The sequence below is a fragment of the Hibiscus syriacus genome, unplaced genomic scaffold (genome assembly GCF_006381635.1).
Source record: "Hibiscus syriacus cultivar Baekdansim isolate YM2019G1 unplaced genomic scaffold, ASM638163v2 tig00111085_pilon, whole genome shotgun sequence".
Classification (NCBI taxonomy): Eukaryota; Viridiplantae; Streptophyta; class Magnoliopsida; order Malvales; family Malvaceae; genus Hibiscus; species Hibiscus syriacus.
Window position 1 is genome coordinate 30,131 of NW_024062976.1, and position 6,000 is coordinate 36,130.

The window sequence follows — 6,000 nt, forward strand, 5'->3', positions numbered from 1 at the left end:
TTGAGACTTGTGTAACTCGAGTTGTTTGATAATATGATCGATAGTCGTAGATTGTAAATGACTTGAATCTTCGATTCTATATTTCATCTAAAATCACTTCGGTCATGTTTGGAAAAAAAAAACAAGTAACGCAGATGGAAAAGATTCTGAATATCTCATTTGGTTCAATTGGGCTGAAATCCTATGAATTTAAAGTATATTCCTGAATACCCCTGATTGTTTGGGTAATGGAATCACTCGCAGTAAATCTGAATTTAGAATTATTATGTATAAAGGTTCCTGAACGTTTTCCTAAAGCACACGAAAATATAGTGGGATTCTAATGTATCAACATTAAATGTCTGGCTAGATCGGTTAGTAATCGATTCTCCTCAATAGGACCTTGTTCCAGGAATTCGATCAAATTTCATAAGTTTCATGTTATCCAAAATGATAACTACAATGGCCTCTGGAAATACTGGGATTCTCTAGTGTGTTCCCTACTTATTATTGAACTATTTTATTGGTTTTAATACGTGGTACACCGAATTCATTGGTTATTGTTTTATGGATGCACCAATTTAATGTGACAATTTATGGAATATGGCTGCTATCTAATTTTTGTTTTGAAATGGTATATGATTACCATGTTTTTTGGATTTATGGAATTTATGTCACGGTGCAATTGAATTTTGGAATTGAATTACGATGGAATAGCTCTGATCAAGCTAACTGGGCCTAATGTGACTCTTGAGGGCCCCAAGATGTTTCATTAGGTCGGCTTTCCTTTGCTGTGTGCTTAGGGTAAGCTATATGGACTTATTGACTTGGGCTTAAGGATACAAGCTTCAGAGCCTATCCTTAAGTCGGCTTTCTTTTTGCTATGAGCATAAAGTAAGCTATATGGAAAATAATTTTGGCAACTACTGATGGTGTACCAGAAAAGGGTTTAAACTATGATTTTCAAAAGTTAAACTCTTTTACGAAATTGTGATATTTACTGGACTATGATTTGTACCTATTATGATTTTATTATACTGTTGGAACACACTAGACATCCTATTCGATCTCCTGAAAATGTCATACTTTGAAAGGTTTCTTATGAACTGAGATTCATGGCTTCTACTCGATGAACTTCTAAGGGAACCCCAAATTATTCTACAAGCTGGTATACATATGATTCAATAAGGAAATTATATGGCTTTCTATTTATCTACATGTCATGTAGCATCATCTGGTAGTTCTGTATTACTGAGCTTTCCAAAGCTCACTCTATTACTCACCTTTTCAGGTTAAAACAATTGTACCAGTGCATCTATCGACTTCAGTAAGGGAGTTCTTCCGGCGTGGTTGCAGAGTATGGTATTTGTGATTAGGGGGCATGTAATTGTATTTTGATTTATATACGAGTTTGGAAATCTGTTTTATTTTTAAATAGTGATAAATGATTTTATAAGTTTACATGTTCTGATAAAAAGTTTTAAAATTTCCGTTATTTTTACGGTGGGTCGCTCCGGTGACCCTAATGTGACTTCCCGAATCGGATCGGGCTACCCGCATCGGTTTGGGGTGTTACAGCATGATTTTCATTCATCAAAGATATTATTATTTTATGGCAATCAGAGATTACGGGAAATAATTACATTATGTCTCAAATTTCTGCCAAAAAAGTCTAATATTACGATAAACTTTGTTATCAATAGAAGAAATTTTATAGACTGGACTTTAGGCGGAAGAGCACTGGACTTAGTTCGTGTGCAATAAGAGCAGCGCCTACAAAGCGACAAAGGGCAGCAGTTCCAAGGTGCGGCCACCGGCGGAAAATAAGAGGAGAAAAACAAATTTTGTACTAAAAAAAATTCTAAAAACAACACCAAAAATCAAACTTGTATGAAATAAATTGTCAAATAAACATAAACCAAGTCTAAATTATATTGTAAACTGCGTCTAACCCATTAGAATAATAAACCAATATTGCTTAAACCATTATTAAATGTCTCCTTAGAACCCTACACAAAGGCCACCAATGTACCCCATTCACACCTCTTATAAGACTACCCCTTTTGTTGTGCCCCTTAAGGATCTACCCCTCCATTCAAGCCTATTTCTTCCCTTTAGCACAAATTCCTAGTGCACTCGTGTGGTTTGGAAAAATTTCAACATATTTATTTCGCTTATTCCTGATCTCTAGCTACTCTCTGCATATTTCTTTTCTTTCCGTTGTGAACTCTGTCATGGCACCATCTGGTACCACCGGTTCCCCTTGTGGTGCATGCAAGTTCCTGAGACGAAAATGTGTTTCGGACTGTATTTTCGCGCCTTACTTCAGTTCGGAACAAGGCCCTACACGGTTTGCAGCCATTCACAAAGTGTTCGGCGCTAGCATGTTTCCAAATTATTGTTGCACATCCCAGCTCATGATCGTTGCGAGGCGGTTGTCTCCATTGCTTACGAGGCTCAAGCAAGGATCCGAGACCCCGTTTACGGTTGCATTGCTCACATCTTCTCCTTGCAAGAACAGGTAATTAAGGAAGCTCACAGTTTCGAACATCTCTAAAAGTTTTATCAAAGTATCAGACATATATGCAACGGTTTTATAATCTTACTGGATGTTCTCTTTGTCTTGGTTTCATATAGGTGGCATGCCTGCAAGCTCAGTTACTTCAAGTCAAAGCTCAGCTAGCTCAAAATGCCATGAATTCACATACCATGGAAGGTCAGTGGGAACAAAACCTTTCTGGTTTATTCCCTTCCATTCCAAATGATCCGATTTCCCCACAAAGCTCACTTGAATCGGTTGAAGTCGAACTCAACGGTGCTGACAGTGACACCATGAATATACAAGAAATGCTTAGTATAGAAAACTTGGCTTTCCATGCTGAGAGACCATTTGATAGTGATTTGGGTGAGCTTCAAGCAATTGCCCTTAGAATGATGAGAAACTAATCATAAACTGAACCATTTGATCCTGCTTCTGTTCTGATGCTGATGATCCTTTTTGTTTTCTCAAAACAATGATGTATAAGCCAAGACTGTTCTCAAGAAAACACAGTACCTTTTTATGGGTGATTAATTCTTGTCAGTTCTGTTGTATATAAAATAAAGTAAAGCAAAAAGATTTAAGCCCCAGCCCAGGGCTGAGCTTCAGGTTTACAACCTGTCCACCATTTTAGACCTGCAAGCTCATCGCATCCCATTTACGAATCTGCAAAATGATAATGTAAGCTAAGCCAAGTTGGCATATGAGGAAAAAAGTATAGGAACTATTTCAATGAAGAATATTTAAATTGGGGGTGATTGGTGATTAGTTGAATGTGAGCTCAACCAAGGGGAAAACAAAGCTCTGACATTAAAGGAAAAGAAGGAAAGAAATACTGAACTGAACTCCATTTTTATATATAAAATATGATTAAAAAGTTTGAAAAAGATAAAGAACAGAGTATGGACCGTTTCTTTCGTAAATGAAATATTTTTATATTAGTAAGAAGTTAGACCGTGACAGACACTTCCAACTCCCATCTTTGTCAAAAGATTAGTGAAAAGTGTGTTGATTATTGGGTTAATTTGTTTTCTTTTTAATTATTAAGGTGGGATTAAGCATTAATTAATAGACTTAATGTATAGTATATGACTAATAGACTTAAGATACGTCCAGTGAGGACAACACCAAGAGCAGGCAAGGGCATGACCGTCCGTTGATTTTGATATTTTTCATGAATATTCATTCCATAAGTTTTATACGTCATAAAAATCTTAGTTTTGGAAGCCATGAAATCTTATGAATTTGAGATAAAAAGAGAGACTTTGAATAGAGAAAAATAACTCGGATCAACAAGAACAGAGAAAACTCGGATGAAGAGAGGTAAAAGCATTATATGATTTAATGAAAATCCCAAAAATAATGCTTAAATCTAGGTTTAATTGTGATATGTATTAATGAAGGAATTGATTTGGAAAATAAAATTTATGTGTGTGAATGACAGATTGTCGTGTATTTTTAAGTTTGTTGAGACCGTTAATGATGTGGTGGAAAGGACCATGAAATAATTTATCTGTTTTATGAGATCATTTTACCCGTCTATGAATAGTTATTTATACGTAGTATTTATTATATAATAATAAATTTAGGGTTTTAATTTAGAGAAAATAATTTCAGTGATAAAAATACCTTATAATATACGATTTTAACAAACTTTTTTTGGATTTGCGAAAATAACCAACAAATTCGCAACGCGAACTCCAATTTCGTAACACAGTTTCCAAATTCGCAACGTGATTACCCAGATTCGCAACGCGAACTCCAATTTTACAACGCGATTTCGAATTCGCGACACGAATCCTGCTATGTACAGAGATTTCAGAAGTTATGCAAAAGAGATAAAGCAAAACATGATAAAATAAAAATCATCAAAATTAGTTCTCTTAATATTTTTAAATTTAAAATAATAAAATTATATTTTAACCCTTTTTACTTACGGTTGGATTAAAGAGGAAACTATATATATATATATATATATATATATATATATATATATATATATATATATAGCATAAAAGCATTACTCTGACTCATGCTAGTTTATAGGAAAGAAAAGGATGCCGGTTGTTAAGGGCACGAATTCGGAATTAGCGTCGTGAATTCGGAATTAGCGTCGCGAATTTGAAAATCGCGTTGCGAAATTGAAATTAGCGTCGCGAATTCGGAATTAGCGTCGTAAATTTGGAGTTCGCATTGCGAATTTGAATAATCGCATTGCGAATTTGGAAACTGTGTTGTGAATTTGTTGGTTATTTTCACAAATCCAAAAAAATTGATTAAAATCGTATATTATAAGGCATTTTCGGTCATTGAAGTTATTTTCTCTTTAATTTATAATCATTCAAATTATTTTATTTATTTATATGTATAGGTCTCTTGAATTTTTTAAAAAAATATCCTCTAATCATAAAATATCCTAAATCATCTATCATATTTGTAATGTTTCAATATGTACTCACGATCTCTTACTAAAATTTCGAGGACAGGCGGCTTAAATAAGGCTAAGAAAAGGTGTTACCGAAAATGTCACTACCTAAAATATTATTTTTTCTACTGAAAATATTAATATTAGAAATATTCATTTTATGTAGCAAAACTAACATTTCCGATAGAAAAAATAACATTTTAAGTAAAGCTCTATTAGAAATGTTAAAAAAATATTAACATTTCCGATAGCGCCTTTCCTTAGCCATATATTAAACTGTCATACAACATAACTACCCAAAATTCCTATACCATCATGAACGGAGTTTTGATTTTAGTTCAATGGAACAAAATATAATCAATAATAAAAAAAGAGAGGAGCTCAATCAAAATAAATTAAAATTTGAAGGTCTAAATAAATATTTATTTTTATATATTTTTTAATAATAAAAAATTAGGGGCAATATCCCCTGAAACTGCACATAACTCCGTTACTTTATATTTGTACCGATTTTACGTTCATATAAGTAGGAATTATTCTATGAAAGAAGGAACTTCTTTTCTTTTTTCCTGAAGAAATTTACATTGAAGGATAAGTGTTTCTGTTCTGGAACCTAGATAATCCAATTAATTTTAGATCTATTCCAGGGTGTTGTGCTCATACGGTCATATGATTTCTTAAGAGGGTTCAAGTGGCAGATCAACGGAAGTGAAGGACTTAATGAAACTAATGCCAGGGGATTAAAGGACTTGCCGATTTGGGTGCTGTCAAGATTCCCAAGTTCATCCATCCATCCATCCACTGGAAAGCCTGAAATATTCTTCCACTAGTAGGACAGATTGTTTCCATGTTCAGGCTTGGGAGGTGGCCTATGAAGGAAGGAGATACTGGATGGGATCATGGAAGAATCAGGAACTTTCAAGTTATTAACCATGGAGTTCCTGTTAGCATTATGGACAGCATACGTTGGGTTCCATAAACAACCAAAGGATGAGACGTGGAAATGATATTGCAGGGATTATTACTATTAGTGTGTAAACAAAGGAGCTGCAAACTG

The 6,000-nt window shown here is 34.2% G+C and overlaps 1 pseudogene; it reads left to right on the forward strand.

Moving 5' to 3' along the window:
- Window positions 1-1,931: 1,931 nt before the first annotated feature.
- Window positions 1,932-2,925, forward strand: LOC120152137 (annotated as a pseudogene).
- Window positions 2,926-6,000: the final 3,075 nt, after the last annotated feature.